Raw genomic sequence first — 25,394 nt, 5'->3', positions numbered from 1 at the left:
CATATTATTAATATGCAATGTTTGAAATTCTTGCCCACCTTCCCATCAAAGAATTTTGCCTTTATCCACTAACTTTCTCTTCCTTCCCATTCCTCTAAAGAAAGTTCCATCCTTGCCAGATCTGCTCCTTGCTTTTTATATTTCAGTAATGAAGAATCTGGAGATGGGTTGATGGGAGAGATGAGAGGAGAGGTGTGTCCTTTGGAAGTTGATTGCGGAGCTTTAGAAGATCCAGATTCTTCCCTCTGTCCCACCCGGGCCAAGGTGCTCTATGATGTGGACTTGCAGAGGAGTGGAAGGAGCTTTGAAGAAATATTGCTATGAGTTATGTGTTGGATTTTCCTTAGTGTTCTTTAAGAACTAGTAGATATTATGCTTACTTATTAGTTATTTTTAGATTGTGTTTCCCTAAATGTGACATTTCCCCAGGATGAGGTCTCATGGGAAACCAGTATTTATTCTGATCATACATATCCTTTGTCTTCAAAGGAGAAAGTCTATAGAAGGAGAAGACTTTCTTATGGTTATGACTTCAAGCCTTACAATGTCTTACAGGAATTTAGCAGATCACAGAGTTTTATGATCCTAATCAGGACACTTTTGATAGTGAAATATTTATGGCAAATATGAATATGATGGGGAAATAATTATTCCAAGGAAGTGTGCTTAAGCCAAAATAGTGTTAGACAAACCAAAATATATACACACATCTATTATTTGTACCAGAACTTACCTTGTACAAATGAATAAAAATAATAAATAAACATGATGAAGAAAGTGTATGCATGTATACTACTACCCATAAATATTAGATTAAACAATATGAAATTAACCTCCCAAAGCAGCAATTTCATTTTATGTAACCTGATATGGGATGCCCATAATAATTTCCAACTTTTGATTGTCTGCTGTTTATTTCTTTCAGTAGTACATTCTTTTAGAATAAGAATAATTCAATTTCCATTCTGTTATTTATTTTTGTTCATTTATTTACTAAACATTTATTGAGCACCTACAACATGCAGGTGCTCTGCTAGATGCTGGGGACAGATTAGTGGCACAGTAAGGGGACCTAGTGCGTGGGAGCAATGTATGAGTGTTTGTGTACTTATTCCTGAATCTAGCTAGAATTTTCCCAGAAGTAAATCAGCATGGTAAGTTTATGTTTGTTATTTGATGTTAAAAATCTAAAATGCAAATTGAGGTACAAAATTATTTTGCTGCCATTTTTGGGACACTCTCACAAATTGACATCTGAGGACTAGGGCTCTCTCTGTACCTTTTCTTGTGCCTTAAGGATTCATGTGCCTCAAAGACAACTTGATGTTTGCCGCAAGGAGCTTGCAGCCTAGTAGAATAAGAACAGTGTGGAAGTGCGTTAGGCAGCATGGCATTGTGATGTAAGCCAGTGCTGTGCTGTAAGCCTGCATAGCGCGCAGCTGAGCTGCAGGAGAGGAAGCGGTCCTTTTTACCTGAGTGGTGGAAGGGAGCAGAAAAGTATTCATAGAAGAAGTGAGGTTGGAGATACAATGCATTGGTTTAAAAACTTTCAAGTGCTAGACACTGCTCTAGCCTCTGGGGGTACATTTTGGACTTGAATGACTTTTACTTCATGGGAGTGAATGTCCCCTGAGGGTGATGGCCTTAGAATCAATAACCACAGTAATACAAATAAACATAAACATCAATTGAGATCAATGTAATAGGAAAAAGAATAGTAGGCTACAGAATATGTAGCGGAGGAACCAGAGTTTCTTTTGGAGGAGTCAGGGAAGACCTCTCTGAGGGGCGTTGAATGTGAGACCCAAAGAAAGAGTTCAAGTAAGACGAGAGAAGAGTAGTTAAGAAAGGGCCTTGAGCATGTGGAAATGGCTGTGCAGAGGAGAAACACAGAGCAGACAAAGGGCTAGCGTGGCTGGAGTGGGGCCGTGGGGAATGAGAGTGCGGGCAGGTAAAGGGGGAAGCAGGGAACAAACCATGCAGGCCCCGGAGAAGGAGTTCTCATCTTAAAAAAGCACAGTTGTTACGTGAACCGTTTTGGAGGTGTGTGTTGGGGGAAAGTGTGGAAGGTTTGGTTGGTGAAGACATGGAGACCCGAATATTACAATCGATGGAAACTGTAAGCAATTAGACAAGGCTGGAGCATGGGGTGTGAGAGGGGACACCATGCTGAATTTTGAGTTCTTTCTATCAGTATGAGGGAGCCATTTAGGAGTGGGTGTGAGTAGGAGAATAGCATATCAAATGTACTGGTGTATTTGAGGAAGATAAATCTCAAGGATGGATGAATTAATTGTTGAAAACGGCAAAGGAGGGAAGACCTTGCCCGTAGGGAGAGATGAAGGATCAACCTAAGATAGCGGTAGAAGGATGGAGAACAGGAGACGAAGGTGCTCAGGAGGCATGTCTTTGATGGGAGGAGAAGAGGAGGACTATTAGATGATGTTCAGGTTCCTGGCTTGTGCAAAGGGCTGGTAAGAGGAGGGGACAGTCTGGGGACGAGGTTTGCACCTGATCACTGATCAGTGCTAAGTGCCTGTGGCAGATCTAGCCTGATGTTACCTAAGTAACCGATTAGTTAATGAAATTCCCTCTGAATATTGTTGATATGTTAACATGGTATTTTTTTTTTTTTTTGAGAGAGTTGGAAGCATTCAAACTGCTTGTAAAGGACTACTTGCATTTTACAACTGACAGATTGCTTCATTCTGAATTACTCATGACAGACGTATTTTTTTGTGTTTGAGAGACATTTGACTTTGTCACAGTTCTGAAAATATGTTGTTTCTGATATGTTTAGATGGTGAGTTTTCAAAAACAGTTAACTGTTACAACCAGGCTTGCTGCGTTTTGTTTCTTCCCATTCAGTTTCCCGTTAAATATACAAACATAACATCTGGCACTCTTCTTTTTAAGGACTCTGGAACACGAGCAGCAGGGATTAGACTTAGCGCTTGACAAATCATCCAGCTGTACGGTTTTCATCTAGAGTTGAGTTTGAAGTTGACTGAACTGGCCACGTCCGGAGCAGCGCTGTGTTATGTTACAGAGGAGCCCGTAGAATTCCTAACACGGCGGGCCATCCTAGATGCATGAACTCACCCATTTGTTTGGTATCACCGAGGTGGAGCCACAGCTATAACGTGTGTCGAGGCGCCAGGGTGACAGGATCCGCAGAGCACTTATCTGTTAGTTGTCAGGCCACAGCCCTGTTGGCTGATAACAGCAGCTCTTCCTTCTGTGCGTCACTTTTCAATGACAAATCCTTTTTCCCAGCTTGAGCGTCATATATTTTTAGAGTTGGGAGGGACTTTGATAATTATCTTAATAAAAACTCCTGGCATTTTTGCAGATGAGGAAAACAAGACCCAGAGAGGTAAAGCGATTTGGTCCTGGTCATCCCGCTAACCACTGAACTCTAGGGCCCGCTTAGGCTCCTCCTTCAGAACGGAAGGAAGGGAGCCTCCTTCCTTCTCTTAGCTTGTTATTTGCCAGAAGTTAAAGAGTCTTCCTTCAGTTTCTAAAGCCTTTTGGAAATAATCTATCTCCTTTGAAAGAACTGAAGGCATGTTTTACCCAGAAAACTTATTTTTTTCTCCCAAGCAGGTTTTTGTTCTAACCCAGAGTGACTCCCCTCCAGTCTGAGACAGCCTCCATGGCACAGCGTGACAGCTCTCTCATGGCCAGTTCTACACGCAGCTGGACGTCTGTATAGCAGTTACAGCAAAACCCCTAGTGCTTTGGAATGTGATGTCGCCCCTAGATTCAGGGAAGGACAGATGCTGGAAACTGGTTAGCACATTGCCTGGGTCTTTAGGGCCAGGGGTCCTAGGAGCTTCCTTAGAAGCAACCATTTATGAAACTGAAACTTTCAGAAGGATCCTTGATTCTGGAAATTAAAAGTCTCACACCTCTGTCCTAGGGTGAGCACCCCAGCGACTTCTGAGCTCCCGTGGAGCCTCGCTGCCACTGGAGGCTGGGCATGGGATGGATGGGGGGGTACCTGGAGCGTGGCCCAATCCAGGGGAAGAATGGGAGATTTAAAAATGCCTTGTAAGTGAGAAGAGGAAAAGAACTCAAGGGCTGCCTCTCAGTGACTGTTTCAGCTGATGGGGAAGGATCTGGGGGTCCTTTCCAGGAACCACAGTGTCTAATCAGTCCTAGCTTTGTCTCCATACTTCCCCCCAACACAAAATCACCTTTCAGGTTGGGAATAGGGTGGCAGGGGGAACGAAGCATGGCTCTGGCTTGTCAGCTTGTCTGTCCTCTGAGGCTCTAAGTGCTTGAGTTTAAAAGCTAAAAAACCCTTATCTCTGCTCCTGCTGGAACATCTCTTCCATGAGGCCGTGCACACTGCAGGGTCCTCCTTCCAGACAAGGAAGAGGTCTCAGGGGATAAGACAAGGAGGGAGAAACACCAATTACTGGCTCAAAACCACATCACACTACATTCGGAAGAGCTCACTTCAAGAAAAATAGGGACTATTTAGTGTGATAGTCTCAGTCGGAGCTGTTTCCAAGAGTGGCAAATGCATTTCACTATGTGAGCTAAGCTCATGGAATGAGGAGAAACTGTCCTAGTGGATTTTCCTCAAATCCTTGGAGTACATGTGGACTTTTTCTTGCTGTAGCAAAGCTTAATTTTGTACCCAAGTGATCATGGAATATTGGATCTCTACGATACTCAGGGATGACCTGTGCTGGACATTCTCTGTCCCCCCAGGTCTGTTCTCCCCATTTCTCTGCACTGTTCTGGGGCCTGGGAGGCTAGTCTCCTTGGGCCCTATCAATGGGCTCCTCTGCCCTCTGGCTTCTGTTTAGACTTGGCCAATAGGAGGCATCCACTTGACCATCATTTGGTGGTTTCCCTAAGCTGGTCCATGCCTCGTAATGCCCCCCTTCACGATAGCTCCCATTTGAGTATGTGATCTCTTTCCTGCCGGCACTTTGAACTGATAATCATCTAATCCAATATGACCGTTTTATAGATGAGGAAACTGAGACACTGAGAGAGCCACTGGCTTTTCCAGTGGTATCCCTTTCCCCCTTTCCCAGCCATGGATGCTTGAGTAGTCACAGACTGAACCCCTGTGACTTGGGAATGCCTATCTGGGCGTCGGGGACCCCCTGGCATGAGAGTCTGCTCTGCTCTAATGTGATGATATACTTCAAAGGAACTTCCATTTATTTGAAACATGGATCCTTACAATAGTATTTTAAGTGGTATATACATATTATGGGATATTTTTTAGCTTTAGAAAAGGTAATCCTGTCACATGCAATGACGTGCTTGAACCTTGAGGATGTTACGCTAAGTGAAATAGGCCAGAACTGCACGATGCCACTGGCACGAGGTGCCAAAGCAGTCAGACTCGCAGAAGCAGAGAATGGTTGTGGGCGGGGGGCGGGGGGCAGGGTGAGGAGTTGGCAGGGAAGGGAGTTGCTATTCAATGGGTATAAAGTTTCAGGTTTGCAAGGTGAAATCGGACCTAGAGACCTGCCGTACAACATTGTACCAGCAGTTAACAACACTCTGTTATACAGCTAAACATTTGTTAAGAAGACAGATCTTGTGTTATTTTTTAACCACATAAAAAGAAGCCAAACGTATTTAATAGGTAAAAAAAAGTAGCCAGGCGTCTCCTCTGGGAGGCCTCCATTCACGGGGGCATGGCCAGGCTAGCGGAAAGTCGGGAAATGCCTTCTTCCTCCAGGGCGGAAGCACCTGGTGCCAGGGTTTGGCCAGGGGAGTGTGAGCCGAACTCACCCCCGCCCTTCCCTCAGCCCAGCGCCCTGTCCACCCACCTGCCCACTCCATTGCGTGAGGAGCCAGAATTTCTGATCATGCCTCTGACCATGTGTGAGTGAATGAGTGTGTGTGTGTGTGTGTGGGAGAGAGAGGAGAATGAATTTGCATTCTTCTTTTATTAATTTTTCTAAGCTCTCTGAAGAGTCTTTATTGAGCTCTCATAATTTATTGATTATAAAATTGATTATAAAACGTTTTATTTTTATCACATTTAATTAAATTAATTTATTTTTTGCTTTAACTTCTTTTTAATAGCAGCACCTGCAAGTAACATTCAGGCAAATACAATATTGGAAATATTATATATCAAATCTTAGAGTTGACATGAGATTAGAAAAACTGGGTTAATTAAGATAGTACAATTCTTGATATCTGGTTGGTAGTAATTATAATTATAGCAATTGTTCATATTTGTAAAATACTATAAGCTCATTTCTCAAATGTCTGTCACATTCATTATCTCATTTTTTTTGTCAATGACATTTTGAGACAAACGTTCGCCTATCACCATCATCCTTATTTTCACCCCATTTCAGACACGTGGATACTGCAGTTCAGAGCGGCAGAGTGAACGTTCCAAGGTCACCTGGCTGCTAAGTAGCAGACCTGGGAGTAGGGTTCCAACTTCTTATGAAGCTATTTAAAACCAGTAAACATTCCATGCATTTATTGTCACAAATTAAAATACCAAAAAAATCTTTGAAGAGAAATAAAAGATGCTATTTAGACTTTGATAACCCACCTGATGGGCTAGTAGTCCTTCCTGAAACACTAGAGGCAGAAGTGGAGAGCACAGAGTTCTCAGTCTGAGGACCTGGGTATAAGTTTCAACTCTGTTATTTAACTAGATTTGGGATCTTTGAACTGCTTAGTCACCTCATTTTTTAAAAAAGGAAACAAATGTGTTTTAGGATTACAAGGAAGAGAATGAATGATCATTTGTTGAGCAAAAATTGTAGTCAGGCATTATCCTAGGAGATTTATATCTAATATTTCACTAGATAAGTTATCTTATGAAGGTTCTTTAGATATTGTAAAGTACAATAAAAACATCATTTGTCTATCTATCACCTACTCATTCATTCATTCATTCATTCAGTTGTGAATGAAAAATTTCTTGTTCTGTTACCATTTCTTCAAGGCATTGCCTAAATAAGTCTACTAGAGCTCTTTCAATAAGTATAAAATAAAAAATCTACATCTTAGTGTTTTATGACAGTTTAATTTGTAGCCATTTGTTCTTTTTTATTGTTATATAAAAGAGCATTGTTTCTGAAAATAAGTGAATCCTGACAATCAATGAAATATGGTAGCAAAGTAGGAAGCCTATTATGTTATTAGCATGAATCAAAAGATGAGTTGGAAAGCTAAGGACTGAAGAATGAGTTTACTAATTTTTTTACTCAATAAATATTTATTAGGCATCTACTGTGAGCACAGTGCTGGGGTAGGCACGAGGATACATCTGTGGACCAAACAGACCTGATTCCTGGGCTCACAGGGAAGACAAGATACATTGCATGCATAACGCAACAGAAGAAGTTATGCAGGCTTCTTTGGAAGTGTAAATAGGGCAGTTTAGATGGTCAAGGGAGCAGGCAGCCCCACTGAGGAAGTGACACTTAGGAGGAAAGGACAAGCAGTAGTTGGTCAGGTGGAGGTGAGTAGGAAAGGTGAAGGCAGTGCTGGCAGAAGGAGCAGCGCATAGGAAAGCTGTGAGGTGGCAAGGAGCGATGAGCTGAAGGAAGTCCAGGGTAGCTGGAGCGCAGGCAATGGTGCAGAGAGGAGATGCCAGCGTGGAGAAGCTGGTGGGCATCTGGTGATTGAAGGCCTTAAAAATCATGGCAAGGCGGGGCCTTTCTCCCAAGGGTAAGAGGAAGTTGTGGAAGAGGTTTCAGGAGGGGTGTGGTGGGTCATGCTCATATCCTGGAATTATCACTCTGGCCACTAGGCTGTAGATCAAGGGCAGAAAAACGGAGCATGGCAGGAGTCATTCCTCCTTGATTAGAAGGGTGGAAGCTGGAGTGGCAGAATGTATCAAATGATGCAAGGGAATCCTGGAGCAAGTAATAGTCCCCATCTCTGATTGCATTCCTCTGATACGGTATCTTCAGTTCCTAATTACCTACAACAATAACTTTATTTATTTTTAACAGAGTGACTTCTTCTGACCTGAGGCTGCAGGTGCTTTGAGAGCTCTACTACCAGGTAAATACAGAAAGTGTTTTCTTCAGTTTATACACACTGCTTTTCTCCCAAGACTTTATAAGACCTAAATCCAACATCTTATTTAACCCTTGCAATAGCCCTAGGAGTTATGCACTATTTTATTTCTATCTTATACATGAAGAGATTGACACACAGAGAGGTTAGGCAACTTGATCAACATGCACGAAGACGTTCATCACAGCATAAATTATAATAGCCAAACAAAACATGCCTTGTTCAATTTGGGACCTTCATGCTTGTGTTCTAAGCAGGTAGACAGAGAAGGGCACAAGGTCATGTCTCCCACCTGAGTCCGTCCAGGTAAAGAGTTGCCCTGGTTGCCTGGGGCCAGTGAATTCTGCCTTAATCTGGTCACCATGAGCTGCAGAGGAGGCTGGGAAATGTATCTTAGAGTTGAATATGTTGCTGCTGCAAAAGAAATAAGGGCTGCATTTGCTCCGGATGGAGAACTAAATGTGAGTATCAGACAAACAGGGAGCTAAATATCAGCTTTCTTCCCAGAGATGCTGAATTAGAGAATGAGCTCAAATTATGGACAGGATCAGCTATAATCAGCCCTTCTATTACATTTATTGCTGAAATCTTTCATGGAAAAGAAAAATACATGCTGCTGTGGCCAGAAATAGAGAGAAGGGAGTTTCCCAGACCTGCCTCCATGTACTTTCCCTTACCTAGTCTAAACAGTTCATGAAGTTACTCCCTCGAGGAGGAGTGAAGAGGTGTAGGGAAGGGTAGGCGTCACCTTCCAATAGTTTTAAGAAGATAAACTGTTTTGTGTTATGTGCGTAGGAAGGAACGTACACGCACACACGCAATCTCATTATATATTATTACATATTGTGACAATTGTGTTATGTTTGTTTCTTTGTATATTTTTCCCAATTCCTGCTGCTGGTGACCTAGAGGTAATCTGATCTGGGAACTGGGATGGGAAAATGCATGTGTTGAAGCTGTGAAGCCCTCCCAAGGAAACAGAGATGGCCTGCGTGTAGATTTTAAAGAGTGGGCAGAATTGTTCCAGGCAGAGAAGAAGAGTGATTCAGGGTGAATAAACAGCATGGGCTGCAGGCAGTAGACTTACTTCCAGCTGCTTCGGAAGCTTGTTGCAGGATTCTTCACAGGATCCCCTTACATTTCTACAAACAAACAAAGAAGCAAACAAACAAAAACAAGCAAACTGCTGCAGCTCGCCTCACCTGAAGGGGGTTTGGTGCCCTTGCTGTGCAGCAGGCCCTGGCACTCTTCTCAGCTTCTCATTCTTGACTCCTGCTCTCACAGTGATTTGGAAACCAGTAACAACCAGCCCTGCTCCCTACCCAAGGCTCAGCTCAGAACTGTGAGTTGACAGCTAATTGTCGCCACTGATTGCTTTGCTGACAGTGCTTTGTGGCTATTTTGGTTTTTCTTGAGTGTTTCTTAATTAGAGGAAATGACAACGTGTGCTGTCCAATCAGCCTCTTGTCAGACATTATTACATTTGCAGGAGAATCAGGCAGCATTTGGGCTTGTGCCTGCCACGCTGGTATGAGGATCGCAGTGTGAGGTGTTGCCCCCACTCGTCTCTGAGACAGGTCTGCCACTGGCGTGAAGAAGAGCATTCATTCCACATTCCCCGTGTGGGTTCCAATACCTAGGACTCTGCCCCAGCCCCTGGTCTGGCAGCAGTGTGACCTTGAAAGTATACTCCTCCCAGTGGCCGTTGCCCTGGCAGGATGCTTTCTTCTCTTTGAAATGAGATGTTTCCGGATTCCTTTGATATTTGCCTTTGCAGCTAACATGGCTCCTATTGGTGATGTTGTAGAGGTGGTTTGCCCTACGGTATATTAAGTGAGATCTTACTACATTGCTTGAATTAACAGGAAGAATGACCTTAAGTTATAAAATATTCTGAATTAAAAAATAACTCTGAAGAGCTTTACAACTCTGAAGGTCACAGAGTAACTTCCACCAGCTATTTTTTGAAGGGGCACATCTTCCTAAGGCTCCTTTATTGAATGCTTGATTTAGAATAGCTATGATACTATGTGTGAAAGTTTCAAATATCAATTTGTCAAATGAGTATCGACCCTTCTTTTCCAATTTCTCATTTGTTGGTATTAATTCATTGCTAAAAGAATCTATTGAGCCTGCTGGTGTGCCTTCAGACTGAACAAAGCACCATCCCTGTCCTGAAGGAACTCACATAGGAACTGGAAAATCAGCCTTCTCCAATGGTCCTTGCTTCATGGATTCCTCCAAGACATGTATGTGATTATGTGGTTTTTCTCCAGGAGTGTTGTTCCATGCTGGAGCAGAGAGCACATAATACAGAATTATCTAGGGCTGGAAAGACAAGAGGACAAAGATATTGGGGGTTTTATGAAGAGACCATAAGTGTGTCAGGTTGGGTACAGAAGGAAGGGAGGCCAAAGTGTGTGTTCTGTGTGTGTGTGAGTGTGTGTGTGTGTGTAGGCCAAAAGACAGGAGATCTCCATGAGGTAAATGAAGAAATGGAGAGTGGGTAAGCAGTAAGAGATATAGAACATAATGCTCCCTAACTTTGCCTGCATGTCTGTCTTGTCGTCTCAACCAAAGAGTGAAATAGGGCCAGACATGACATTTCCTTCGTGTCCTCTTCAGCTGACAGCACATGCTCCTAAACATTGCCTGAAGAAATCAGCTTAGCTGTGGACTTTGTGAAGATCATTGGGATCAATGATCAATTTTTTTCAGGTACATAGAACGAATTGAGGTGTTCATAGGTGCATGTATATGATGAGCTCCAAAGTGATCCCGATACAGTCTGCTGGTGGTGTAAACGTGTGTGCTTGCACACTCACCCACACACACGCTGTGGTGAAAAGGGAGTCTCTACCATTTGATGTTTGTTCATTAGTTTCAGGTGAAGGGAAGTTACCATCTCAGGGAGCTAGTCTGGGGAGACTTCTGAGAGCCCTACATTCTAGGTGTGGTTTTGCCTTACCAGTAAAGCCAGAAATACTGTTCTTTTCCAGACACAAATAGTTCTCCTTCCACTCTTCATGATTTTTCAGGCTAAGTGCATTTGAAGGCCCAAATGAGCGACTTAAACTTCTTTCTGATTCTCCTACTGTTCCTCTGCTCCACATTAAACTTTTTCTCATGTTTATACTTGGCTAAAAAAAATCTTCATAAAAGGCTTCTACAATCAAAGTCCCAGCAAAAACCAGAGAATAAAATTTTAATTTTGGTTTAAAATCTAAAATTTCATGATATCATTTCTATATGTTCTTGTATATTTTATAATTAACTTGCTGCTGCCTGGGCACCACACTCACTGTGATTTCTTTGCAATGTGTCTTATATTCTCTTGGTCACCCACGTGCTGGCCCAGGGCTAGGACACAGTAGAGGCTTAAAAGTGTATGTGCTCCTGAAGTGAATGTGCTATGTGTTCCATTAAAACATACCAGCAGTCTCTCTAATGCATATTTTCTTAGGTGCCATCTTAAAGGTCCTTAAGCTGTGCTCCAGACACAACAGACTTGACCAGAATCATGCGGTTGCCATGGCATCCAAAGAGAGCCCTTAGAAGCTCATCAACTTCTCCAGACAGAAAGATGGTAAACTGCTCTGATAAAACATTTTCTACCTTAGAAGCTGAGAATAGACACTACATTTATCTGAAAACAGCAAATGTGATTTCCAACACTTCTCTCAATCATTATCTTTTGTAGGATATTTGCTGAAAACTGCTCATGGGTTATATGCTCTAGCACTGACTTGCAGCAGCTTTCTTTTCATCTCTGATCTGGAAGCTTCTTTTTGAATAAAATAGAAATGTGAATGGCTCTAGCTAAGAAATTGCTTTGAATTTCACGGAAGAGTTGAAGTAGCTGCTCTTCTGTATTCAGAGAGTGTGAAGCAAAAAATGAGCCTACCATGAATAAAATGGCAGGCCTTCTTTCTTCTTACGCGGCTTCTCCCCAAACAGTTCTTTGATGTTAATCTAATTCTCATCAATCACCAACTCCAAAGCAACAGAGCTTAGATCTTTGAAAGGATTGCTTTTTATAAAGTCTTACTGTCTGAAATTTCTGCCTAATGGCAAGGCCACTGAACCACTAACTTTTCGCTTTAGAGTTAGTAGGTAGGGACTATTTAAGTCATTAATTTCTATAGCTTGACATGTATAACACTTTGCAGTATTCAAAGCACTTTTGCGTCCATTATTGTTACAGCTGCCTTAAGGCAGAGAGACAAGTTTTATTTTTTTATCTGCCCCAAACCTTTTTTTTTTTTTTTGAATGAGGGTATTGAGGGTCAGAAAGATGATGTGTCCTGCCCTGGTTTGGGTGGCTCTGTGGATTGAGTGCTGGTCTGTGAACTAAAAGGTTGCCTGTTCGATTCCCAGTCAGAGCACCTGCCTGGGTTGAGGGCCGCGTCCCCAGCTGGGGGTGTGTGAGAGGCAACTGGTGGGTATATCTCTCTCACATCAATGTTTCCTCCCTCTCTTTTCCCCTCCCTTCTTCTCTCTAAGAATGAAGAAATAAAATATTAAAAAAAAAATTATGCCTCCTTTAAAATCAGTTCTTACCAGGAGGTGGGCCTGGAATTAGAACCTACTCTTCCAGTTCCTAACTGAGACTCAAGTTGTTCTGTCAGGAGAAGCAAAGTGTTGAGGATGGTAAGGGAGAATCTATAGATTGTTTGGTAATTAGCAGCTTAATCATCTGTCTACTGATTTGAGTTTAAGCTCCCAAAAGGTGGAGATTATTTTATTCAGTATTATAGCCCCAGTGCCTATAATATTGCCTGGCACATAGTAGGTGCTCAATTAACATTTTTAAAAATAAGCCAAGTAATTACTAATGCCAACACATCTGCCTACCCTCTTCTTACACATTCCGATGGCATAAAAAATGTTGACTCTAAGAATTATATCTAAAATAGACAGACAAAGATAGGGGCCTCATGGGGAGTGCAGGTTGTCATCCACCCAAGTAATGGGAGAACACTGAACTGAGCTGTGGAGAAATACAGAAGAGGTGGGAACTAGAGAGAGATCCTGCCTTCTGGGAGCTTAACTTTGATTTAGACAGACAGACTACCTCACCACAGAAAAGATGGGGAAAATCACTGTCCAACAGTCTGCTTGGTTGGCCTTGCCCCCTTGGAAATTCAAAGTCAAGGGGAAGAAAAAGGACACGTGGTGCCGAAAGCCTTGGTTTCAGAGGGGGAGTAAGTGGGAGAACTCCACTGTCACTTCTTTGTTTGGTTCTGTAATTACCTGTACCTCTTCAAGTGTTTTTATGCAAGAAACTAAATATACCTACTGGTCTAGTGGAGAGATGAATCATTCTAATTAACTGGAATAGAAGGTGGACTTTGACAAAGCTTCAATTGGCTTGGTTCTTTTAATAGTCAAGTGATTATGGTGTAAGTTAGCATCAGTAAACAATTGTTTTCATCCTTATCTCACCCAGAACTAATAGCTTCCATGTCCTTAAGGGTCTTTTCAACATTTAATTCTCAAACCACCTGCTTAAGTATCTATCTATGGATGAAACTCTGATTTGGGGGCATCTTATGCAGGATCTGGGAACCTGCTTTTATTTTTTTAAATAAACATTTTATTTTGGCATAATTTTATATTTATAGAAAACTTGCAGAGATAGTTCTAATATTCTCTTCACCCAGCTTCCCCTAATGTTAACTTCTTTTATAACCAGAATGAAGTTGTCAAAATTAGTATATTAATATCAGTACAATATTACTAAGCAACAGGCTTTATTTAAATTTCACAAGTTTTTGCATTAACGTCCTTTTCCTGTTCAATCCAGGATATCACATTACATCTTGTCGTCGTGTTTTCTTAGTCTCCTTAGATTCCAGATAGTTTCTTAGTCTTTCCTTGAATCTCCCCAGGTGGTTCTCAGACACTCGAATTCTATACCCATTGTTCTTCCAAAGCCAGGGACAGACCCTGGGCATGACTGCCAAAGGCTAAGAAGCATGTGCTGGGGGGACCTCCCCATGCCTGAGCAGTGCCTTATGTTTTTCATCCCATGCCCTGCTCCTATCAGTGAGGGACCCAGCAGGAAACAGAAGGCATGGCCTAGAGGAGTCCAGAGAGAATTTAGAAAAAGTACTATTTACAGAGGTGTAGGCAGGGTGAAAGGAACAAATGAGGGATATTAAGGCCACTAGGAACTTTCAGCAGTGAAAAGCTTTTACTGTCTTTGGGATGTGACGAGAAGGCCACGACTCAGCCAGGTGGCTCAGTAGTCAGGGATCGGTAGTTGGAGATCCAGCCATTGCCCGAACTTCAGGACTGCAGAAGACATGGAGGAAAGCGGTCTTGAGTCTTGATCTCCTCTTCCCTGAATCTCCTGCTGCTGCCTCCCATCAGGGGAACTCAGCGAGAACCCAGAGGGCATGGACTGGATGGTACAGTTTCTGGGCAGAGCAGGGAGAATGGATGTGGAGAGCAGATTTAGAGAAGGATTGAGTTGAAAATAACCAGCACCATGTTAAGGCAAAATGCAAGAGGGTAGCCTGATTAGTTCATTGTGCCTGGGTTAAAGCGTGTGCTCTGCTTATTAATTCTTAGCTACTATGTTATTAGGGATCCATAGCTTAATGAAAAATGGGGGATCCAATAAAAGCATTACATGTAACCTTGGAAACTGTACAATTTATCAATTTGTTGCAAATTCAACAAATATCCTTTTGGTGGGTTAATGATATAAAGAGAACTGTAGCCTCTAGCTAAATAGATAAATATACAAAAAAAAAAAAAAAAAAAAAAAGGACCACTTGAGACATAGTTTTAGAGTGATAATGGATTTTAAGAGTGTCATAAACCTACCATGTTGTATAATCTGGATAAAATAGTGCTTTTTGTTTGTTCGTTTTGTTACTTGACTCTAGTTTTTGAAAGGCAATAGATATCTTAATCCTTTCTGCAGTATAGTGAATTAAATTCTGGGTGCCAAAGAAAAAGATCTAGAAAATGTTCCTTTTCTTTTTGTAATTGCAAAGGAATATGAGTGGGAAAAAGAAGCTCATCTTTTTCAAGCATCCTGTGACTTATGGCGAGTCACTAGTCTTTAGAGCTGGGCTTTCCTGGGGTGTATCAATTTTTTTTTTAAATGATGAGGGAGAAATAAGTGAGATTTTTTTTTCCTCCTTCCCATCAAAAAAGAAGTAGATATTAGAAAGCAGGGATATTAGCTGTATTTTTCTGGTTTTGATATTAAGTTTGACATTACATATGTTTGCCAAAACAGAAAGCTTGGTGGAAGTTTGTTTTGTTCATGCATGTTTTTCATAGATATTGGCCTTTTGTGATTGCTCATTGTCCTCAGCCAGGAAGCAAGCCCTTCGATATTTATTCTGCAAAGTAGTTGCATTGGGATCTTGGCAGGAAACAGAATCAACCTCCAAGAGCTTGAATGAAGAGAGTTTAATGAGCAGACTATTGCTGCACCTATGGGCAGGGTTACAGGAACAAACAAGGGGTGGCCCAGCATCCAGGACAAGGAGCAAAAGGAAGCCGTTGCCATGCTCAGGCCAAAGGGACAGGAGTAGCAAAAGGCGGAGCCCAGTGAGGGTTGTAGTCACCGAGGAAGGGCCACTCGACAGAAGCCAGAACTGTGAGGGGATGTAACTGTTTTCAAACACTGCAGTGACCCTGGGAGACGGTGGGGAAAATAACACCCATTGCTCTCCTCCCATCCTCCCATCTTTGGCTGGGGTCCCCCATTAGTCAAACCCAACAGGAAGCTCGAGGGCCAGAGAGTGTGGGCAACACGGGGGCAGGTGAGGAGGAGCGTGGTTGGGAGTGTTGTCCTTGGGGAATACCCAACAAAATGGTCCATTGCTGGTAAGCTCCCCAAATGATTACTTGTAACATCAGATAGGAGAAATTGCAAAACAGATGCATTAAGTTAATGAGAAAATTCATTTTATAGGGCCAGACTTATTATTTTAAAAACTCACCACTCCCCCAGCCCGTTCTGAAGTGTTAGCGCTTGCAAGACCCTGTTATCTCAGGTTTTTATCCTCATCTCATCATGAGAAAGGTGTTGACCTTCAACCTAATGCAAAGGCTGAATGACCTCCAGGGGCCCTGAGGGAAGGGAACCAGCGTAGCTCACGCTATTGGTTGCCCCCAATGGCATTTCCAGAGTTAAAAATGGCCAACAGAATACGTATGCTCCTACTTTCTTAATGGATTGCTTCTGTCGGAGCTAAATGTAATTACTAAAGAATCACTTCCAGTCATTCATTGATTATTTGTGCATAAATTATTTGAAGAGAATAGACCCAGATAACCAAATGGTAGAAAGGCTTGCGTCTGGGAAAGCATTCACTCTAGTCCCTATCCCCAGTTGCAGATTATTTGAAAATAAAAGCAAAATAGCAAAATAATCTTAAATGCAACTTTAACCAGACCTGATCCCAAGATCATTTAAGATTTTTTGCTGGGAAGCTCAGAGAAATAGAGCCAAAAATAGACTGGTTACAGCAATTGCAGCAGAGGGACCTGAAAACATTTTCTGTAGCCAGGGGTTTTCAGTAAGCGACAAACCAGCGGTGCCCAGAAGGCTCATTCTTGGGCAAAGAAATTCATATTCGATTTTCCTTCTCCTGGTGGACACTCTTTGAAATACTTTACATCCAATTTTTAAATATGATGCAGTGGAAGCTTATCAGTCTCCTTTTTGCTGTGATATTTTTGTCTTATTTAAGCCCACTTTCCTTTCCATATTTGTGATGGATTCTGGGGCAAAGCTACCTTCATCTAAAAAGCTCCAGAAAAAAATAAAATAAAATCATGCTCTTTAAATGTATGATCTGTTTATTTATGTCTTTTTGTTAGTTTACACTATTATTAATCTTGACCATTTTTCTTTTTTCCTCTAGCTTAGGAAAATGTCTCGCCTGGCTTGGTCTTCAGCCATACTGACTAATTTTTTAATATGGTGAAAAATGTTAAGTAAAAAGGTCAAAAATAGGTCATAAACTAGTGGCCAAATGGTTTCAAGTTCAAGGGTCTTTGACTGTCCTAGCATAACTGAGTTTAATTGCAAGTTTGAGCAAAGCTAAAGAAAAATAATCTGTCGATCATGCCTTACAAAGACAATGTCATCTCTTTGAGTAGCTAGGATCAATAAGCTGTTGATGGTTACTCTAAGTGAATACGAAGACCTCTTCTGTCCTTATTGATCTGACTGATGCAAGGTGTTAGGGCAGGTAACTAGTGGTTAATGAGATGCCATGCTGGCTTGCTTTAACCAACGTTGAGAACCAGAACCCCATGAGAGCAGGCATTAGCACTGATGTTAAGATTGTCTCTGTCCTTCAGAGCTATTCCTGTCTCCGTCAAGGTCATTTTCCACATCACTGAGGTGGTAAACATTGATGGACCTTTAACTCTGCTGCCTTCCATGTCCTCTCAAGTTCAGTTAATCATCATAGTGGTCTCCTCTATCCTTGCAAGGTAGAGCATTTCTTTTTCCATTGTTAGGTTTATGAGCAAGACCTTCCTAATGGCCTGGTTATCGAGGTAACCTGCCAGCCTGCCTGCGTGCTCGTGGTATTTCCTTGCTCCTAAAAAGTAAGCTTCCTAGACCATAATATTTATCAGAATCTGCCTTAGTTCAGAAACTCTCAGCGAGGTATTACCGACTGTGTAAACTCCCTGTCAGTAGCCAATGAATGAATTTCTGTGAGCAGAGGCTGTGGCAAGGCCGTCTGCTAGGTGCAGTGGGAACAAACCACGTCCGCATGCTTGTTTGCTTCATGTCCTCAATTAATCAGTTCCTAGAGAGCAGGAATGGTACTAGATGTGTACAAATGCACAACTGGCCTCTAATCAGCATTCCTGATTGCATATTTTCAGTTGAGGAAAGCTTTTTAAAGTATGCATCTTAAAAAAAATAAAAAAAAAAACCAAAGTATGTATCTTAGGAAATTATATACCTAGTTTCCTCAGGTCTGCTTGGTGAAGCTCGGAGGATTCTCAGGATTTTGGCAAGACACACAGTGGGGGGTTGTAGAGCTGAGATTTCAACATGGTTTGTCTGCCACATAGAAGTCCGCCTCAGGAAGTCTGTCCTTTTTAACTTGTGAAAGTGCAGAATGTCCCAAACACCGCAGGGAGCCTAGTGCCATGGGAGAGGGAAGGGCAGTGGTAGGACCAAGACTTGTCAGGGCTTCGGCCGTCTCATTCTGCATCAGACTCAAACCCTTTTGCATACATCATTAGGATTTACTAGTTGACAATAGAATCCTCACCCCGTGTTACTCCTTGAACAGTAAGAGATAGTCCCAAAATCTAAGGGCTAAAATTCTGATTCTTCTTGGGCAATGGAGCTCGCAGGTTGGCTGGGACAAGGGTTGATCAGCCAATTAGTAGATACGTTTGTGTTGATCTTTCTGTTACCAGCCTAGTGGTTTGCTTATCTACATAATGACAGGTGCCCTCCTTAGGACAAGTGATCTTTGGTAATTTTGAGTGTAGCATTCCAGTTCTTCACAGCAGCTGGGATAATGTGGAGGCAGCAGCTAAGGACCCCTGGACTTCTTATTCTGGAAATGAAGGGAGCGATTTGTTACCTTTTTCCCTCCTCCAGATTGTGCGTGTGGATTAATTGTACTGATTAGTTAACCTAAGCATGACCTGGTCCCTTCAGCCCTATGTGTGTCCCGCCAGGAGCAGTGGTGGGTAGTGTGGCCGATGAGAGGCTGAGCTGTAAGTAGGTCACAAGGGTCTGCTTCCTAATTTCTCAGCTTATGTCGGGCAAGTTACTTAAACTCTCTACACCCCAGTTCCTTCATTTCTAAAATGGGAATACTAGGAATACTACCTCACAGGGTTATTCTAAAGATTAAACAAGAAATCCTTAAAAAATCACTCGGCACATCACTCAATACATAGTAAGGACTAATAAATGATAAGAATAGCAACTCCTGAGTGAGCACTGGTTCTGTGCCAGGCCGGGGCACAGGCTGGGCACTGCACAGTGCCCGGGGTGCCTCCCACATAGACACGCCTGAGGCTGTTGCCCCAGAGTCATGCATTGCAGGGCCCTGTGCCAGCAACTGCTGTGGGCACCCCAGGTGCTTTAACTCTTTCATCCTCACAAGCATCCATTATTAATCCTGTTTACAAGTTAGATGCAGGTGTTAATTGCCTTACCCAAGTTCAGCCCGGTGGTTAGTGGCCAGGCTGGGGGGTTGGCCATTTGTATTATTACGTGCGGAGCAGGATGGCTGTCCCCGGTCCCGTCAGTCACAGGATGGAGGGAAGATCTGGATAGTCCGGTGTTCTTTATCAGTCCGTCATTCATCGGTCGTCCTTATGTATTTTAATATTTTTAAAAATAGTTTCTATTTTCAGTCTTTATAAATAATACATATAATTTTAGCTTAATAATAAAAATTCATTAATTCACTTGGGGAAAAAGTTACATGCTTTTTCCTAGCATAATTCAGTCACATGTATGTAGGGTGGAGGGAGGGAAGGAGGAAATGTTGGACAGGGGTGGGGAGAGGGAGAGAGAGAGCGCGCGCCCACTGAACATTTGAATAATACTAGCAATTCTATCTGCCCTTTCATCACGACAGGTCACCAGCCTACGCTGTTTGCTCAGATGGCTTCGATTTTCACATGACTCCCACAGTATGAGCATCTTACTGCATGGAGGGTTTTTTTTTGTTTTTTTTTTAACATTTTTTCATTGTATTTTTTTCCATTACCATTTATCCCTCTTATACTCTCTTCCACTTCCACCTACCCTCTCCCTGCTCAATCACCACATTATTGTCCATGTCCATGAGTCCTTTTTCTTTTCTTTTGGCTCTATTCCTCCGCCCCCTCACCCCAACTGCCAGAGTTGTCAGCCTGCTCTCTATCTCTTTTCTGCTTGTTAGTTCAGTTTGTTCATTAGATTCCACATATGAGTGAAATCATATGATATTTGTCTTTCTCTGACTGGCTTATTTCACTTACTATAACGTTCTCCAGGTCCAACCATGCTATTGCAAAAGGTAAACTTTTCTTTTTTACGGCCAAGTAGTATTCCATTGTGCAAATTTACCATAGTTGTTTTATCCATTCATCTCCTGCGGACACTTGGGCTGCTTCCAAATCTTGGCTATTGTAAATAATGCTGCAGTGAACTTAGGGATACTTATGTTCTTTTGAATTAGTGTTTCTGGTTTCTTTGGATAAATTCCCAGAAGTGGAATCACTGGGCCATAAGGCAGTTCCAATTCTAATTCTTCGAGGCAACTCCATGCTGCTTTCACAGTGGCTGCATCAATCTGCATTCCCGCCAACAGTGCAAAGGCATTCCCCTTTCTCCACATCCTAGTCAGCACTTGTTGTTGGCTGATTTATTGACGATAGCCATTAATAATGTACGTGCTTTTCATACAACATGGCTTATATAGGAAGCTGCTAGTGCCAGTGCTCAGTCTAAGAAGCAAGACGCATTCCAGCACCAGAACTAGCTGCGCTGGAGTGGTGGACAGGTGGCATGGCAAGGCGCACTGAGACACTTTCCTGAGGATTTTCAAGGGGGCTGCCTCTTCAAGAGACCCCTTTCCCCTCGGTGGTGGGTGGTGAGTGGTTAGGAGGGGCATAGCCAGGGTTTTGATTGTATCAGCTGTGCCTTCTGAAGTGGTTCTGGGCCCCTGAGGGCTCCTGCCATGTCCACGGTCATCCTATAAAAGCCCCCCCAGGTCTGTTTCATTATCCTTTGGGTTTTTTCCTACTGTCTACCTGCACCTACCTCTTTCCCTAGCCCCTTTGCATTTGATGGCTTGCTTAACTCTTTCTTTCCCTCTATCCTTGACCCTGTCTTGCTCTGTGGGCATCAGAACCTCCGCCCTTCCTGGACTTCCCTGGCTCCCACCTGCCAGCGGAGAGAACTCAGGCACATGAGTTAGTACTGTTTATTTCAAGTATATCACTATTGCAAACCTCTGCGTGTTTCAAAATTATTTTTATTTCTTACAAAACTTTCGTGGAGAGGCTAAAAGAAGATTTCAAGGTTAGAGTTTTGGTATTAGTGGGATTACCACGGACATAGATCAATGTTGACTCCTTTTCTTCGCAAATTCCCATCCTGTGTAAAGCTGTAAGGGCTGAAGCCTCATGGGAGCAGGTAGCATTGGTAGTTTTCCCATGAGAGTTGAGGGACACCTGATGTTGCATTAGCTCTTGTGACAAGGCTGTGTCAATGCGTGTTTGTCCGACTGGTCACACAAAGCCTACTCAGGACACCATCAGACTTGGAGAAAATGAATCTTACTATAAAAATAGCGTGTTGTCTTTACGATGCCAGGGAAGATGATTTGGTGTGCCCTCTGCCACCCTTAAAAAAATAACAAAGTATGCCTTCCTTTCTACTTAAAACCCAAATAAACCACTTCCTACTACTGTCATTCACAGAGCTAAATTAAAACCAAACTGAGATGGAGAGAGAAAATATTTTCATCTAGGACAGAGAAAATTGAAATGGTAAGATTAGCAGTTGTTGGTATGAGGGCACTGGCTGGCAGTGATCATTCAGAGAATGGTAGTTCATCTGCTATTTGCCAAGGGGAGTTGGTTCCACAAATTACTTTTATTGTGTCTACTATTAAAATGATAGTTGGAAGCTGTGTTTAGGGAGAATGTACTTGCCCAAAGCCAGGATGATCTGAGAGAATATGGCTTAGAAACAAGAATACAGAGTATGAATCTGGCTCATTTCTTTGTTTCTTTCTACATGATTGTTTTTTATTTGTTAAGATTGAAATAAAGGAGAATGTTTTGTACTCTTCCCCAGCTTCCTCAGAGCTAGGTTTGTTGTGCCTCCTTCATCTCCCCAATACTTTCTCCAGCTAGGCACATTTTATGAGAATTACCTGTTCTGTGCATCTTTTGCAAGTCGGGACTGTTGTAATTTGTACCCAAAATGGTGTCCGGCACATTGTTGGTGCTCACTTGTGGAATGAATGAATGAAAGAATGAATGAATGAGTGAATGAATGGATGAATGAATGGTGTTAAGGTGTTATGTTTTTTTTGTCTTCTGCAAGTTCCTTAAATAAAAAGCCAGGTCTAATTCTACAGATGATCACACAGGCTCTTAACAGAAGCATTGCTCCCTGTACTTCCCTATTGTTCCAGACATGCTGGGGCTGGTATTTAAGGAAATGTGTTGCGAAGGGCTTTTTTAACCCTCTGAATCCAATTGTCAGAGAATGTGAAATTTACCAAGCTTCAAAACCAGAAAAAGTAAGGGCAAATGCTTTTTCTTGGTATTCCTGTACTAGAATTAAGGAGAAAGAGAGAGCCCAGGCCCAGATCCCTTCAAACAGGGTGGGCAATTGCAGATACTAGTCAAGCTGGATGAGGGTTAATCTGATAAAGTAATTTGGCCTGAGGAAAATAAAGCAGTTTTGAAAGTCTGGGCAAGTAAGTGGGTTAGCCAGGGAACCATCAGCAAGCAGCACTATAGCCCACTATTCTAAGGGCAATGGTATTTTCAGTGCCCTTTAAACTGAATGTGGACAGCTTCAGAATTAGTATCAGTATCCTGGGCTTTTATAACTTAATATTACATTTTAAAATTTCTCCCAACTTTCAACATTATCATTTTAAACAAAGTCATTTCATTCTATTAAATCAACAGGCTCTATTTTGGTTGTTTGGTGATTGCTTCCATTGTTTTTACTATTATAAATAATGTTTCCATGAACATTTTCTTGTGTACAAGGATTCTTTTTTTACTTTAGTATAAATTAATGCCCATCAAGGGGAATAAAAGTTTTTATGGCTCTGGATATCTATTGTGAAAATACTTTTTTAAAGGCTGTAGTGCAGACCTCTTGGGAATATACTTGAGCTCCTTTTGGAAGATCAGCGCTCTGTTCCAATGACATTTGCCACTCTGTGATAATTTGTTCTTGTTATAAATCAGAAAACATACTTCAAACCATTCTCTCTCTACAACTTGCTATGAAATCCATATAAAATCTAGGTTCCCATGAGGTTCAGTCTCAGCACAGCATCACATTCAAGGAAGCAGTGTCCAACAATCAAAAGCAATTATCAAAAGTTAAATCCAGTCTTTACTGTATCTTTCAAAGAACATTAAATGGAAGTACTTAAAACTACCTTTACCCTGTGTTTCATTTCTATCACACACTGCAGTTGCTTGAAGGCTGTTCTCTCATCAGTTGCCATCTCATTTCTAAATGGCTCCTCTGTTTACTTGCTGCCAGCACACACTGTCTGGCTAGTACAATCAGCCACCTTCCCAAAGCCCACACACCATACACACATCTCTTTGTCACATAGACCCTTCCCTGAGAAATATAGTGTGAATGTTTTTTGGTGGATGTTCTCACATCCAGAAGATTCACACTCCACACAAAAGAAAACCCTGGAGCTAACCTGACAACGAGAACAGTCTCTCCATAAAAGCAGGTGGGGATAAGACCACGCAGTCACGTATTCACAATTTTGTTCCTGTCATGAATAATGATAACAACTAACATTTATAAGAGTTTGCTACGGGCCAGGTACGGTTCTAGGTACCTTGCATGTATTGTCACTGAATCTTCATAACAACCTTATTTAGTAACTAATATTATCAGTTCCATGTTTGAGATGAAGACACTGAACTAGAGAATGTTTGAACATTTAGAGAATGTTAAGTAACGTTCTCAATGTCACACGGTAAGTGGCAGAGCCAGGGTTTGAACTAAGTGGTCTGGTTTTAGAGCGAGGGGTCTTAACTGCTCTACCATACTCATTCAGTTTCTATTTTAACATATCTGATATTTATTATTTGTATATCTATATCTTAGCTACATATATATAAACATGTAATTTTTCCTTATTTTATCAAAAAAGAGCAAGAACTTGAAAACAAAGTAGAGTTATTTATTTCTTATGAGTTACTTTTTAAAAATTATCTAGGGACTTTGTGCTACTGTCTGTGCCAGTCCACCTGCCATAGAATTGCTTTCATTACTTCTTGTCATGAGAAGGACCGACTTTGACAAGGTCAGTGGAAAAATATAATCCATCTTAGAATTTGGATGATAACTCTAGTGAAAAAGGGTTTGCTTGTATACTGACAAGAAGCCATTGCTGAGACTCTAAAAGAAAAAGATCGCTCATTTAAATTGCTTTTTATCATTTTCTCAAGTAAATGCATACATCTTGCCTATGTTCTGAGTTTGTTTCTAATGCATTGGCTTTCATCTTTGAAATTTTTCTTTTAGACATGCCAATTACTTGGTCTGGTTCATTGCCTCTCAGCTCAGAGACAGCGTGTGACGCAGTGCTCTGATAAGAATCTCCTCCTTTGGAAAAATTGCGTGCAAGCCTGATACATGAACACATCTTTCTCAGTCCGAGAAAAACAAAGGAGTGTTGTTTGTTTGTTTTGCCTGAGAAGAAAATGTCTAGCACTTTAGGTCACTCTTCACAGTATAAATTTACTTGAAAAACATTATTCAACTGTTCAGTTTGAAACACTGCCTGTAGTCCGCTCTTCAAAGAGGAGTGCTTCCTGAGGAACGGCAACAATCCTCCAGTTTTTGTTGTCGTGGTGGTGGTGGTGGGCAGAATCCGGGACAAGGGGTCAGGAGACCTGAGATCACGGTCATTTCTGCTGATAACCAGCTGCTTTAGACTCATTACTTATCCTCTCTGAGTCTTACTATCTTCATCTACAAACTGAAGCTTTGCACTAAATAATTTCTATACTTTTCTTCATATATAATACATGCCAGATAAATTTCTGTGCTAGATAATCTTTAAGATCCTGTTCATTTTGTGATGGTAGGAGTCAACAGGTCATGGGAATGTCTACCCCCTGTTTGGAGTGTCCCTTAACTCCCCCCAATACTTACTAATTCTAGCTGGCTGGCTAGGACTCAAAATCGCCCAATTAAAGATTTATTCCTTAAGATTAGGCAGTGCTTGAAATGAAAATAGTACTAGAATAAACTTTGTAAGCTACTTGCCACATTATTTAGTTTATTTAAGTAATCCAGTAAGCAGTAATTTAACACATACAATATTCTAGATCCTGAGTGGGGCTCTGGGTGTATCTGGAGCGCTGGGCAGGAATAAGATGCAGCAGATATGGGCCTGCACTTGAAGGGCCCGTAAAGAATGGTGGAGAATGGGCAGAGCTGCATCAATGTCAAACGAGCACTGTAGACTGTGAGTGCGGTTAGAGTGCAAATGGAGAGCAGGATTGCTGTCCGGTACAGTAAATTGAGATCAGACTTGAATATGGTTTTGAAAGATGGTTGATGGATAAAAGAGACATAAAGGGCTATGGCTTGGCATGAATCAAACCTTAGAGGTGGGACTTTC

At 41.9% G+C, this 25,394-nt stretch overlaps 1 protein-coding gene across 9 annotated transcripts in view; it reads left to right on the top strand.

Annotated features, from left to right (window-relative positions):
- NCALD (neurocalcin delta) overlaps positions 1 to 25,394 on the top strand; it is a 348,886-nt gene that overhangs the window by 98,774 nt on the left and 224,718 nt on the right. For 5 of the 9 annotated variants that reach the window (XM_054590336.1, XM_054590337.1, XM_054590335.1 and 2 more), the window contains exons 2-3: positions 7,965 to 8,016; positions 8,941 to 9,373. The gene's annotated coding sequence lies outside the window, so the exon portion shown is untranslated. Of the gene's footprint in view, positions 1 to 7,964; positions 8,017 to 8,940; positions 9,374 to 10,514; positions 10,750 to 11,494; positions 11,618 to 25,394 lie in introns of those variants that run through there. The other 4 variants (XM_054590333.1, XM_054590330.1, XM_054590334.1 and 1 more) reach the window with 3 other exon arrangements.

This window comes from Pteronotus mesoamericanus, unplaced genomic scaffold (genome assembly GCF_021234165.1).
Source record: "Pteronotus mesoamericanus isolate MK-2021 breed Mesoamerican mustached bat unplaced genomic scaffold, CSHL_Meso_final scaffold_174, whole genome shotgun sequence".
Taxonomy (NCBI): Eukaryota; Metazoa; Chordata; class Mammalia; order Chiroptera; family Mormoopidae; genus Pteronotus; species Pteronotus mesoamericanus.
The sequence above is the reverse complement of the archived record's forward strand: the minus strand, read 5'-3'. Positions and strand labels throughout refer to the sequence as shown.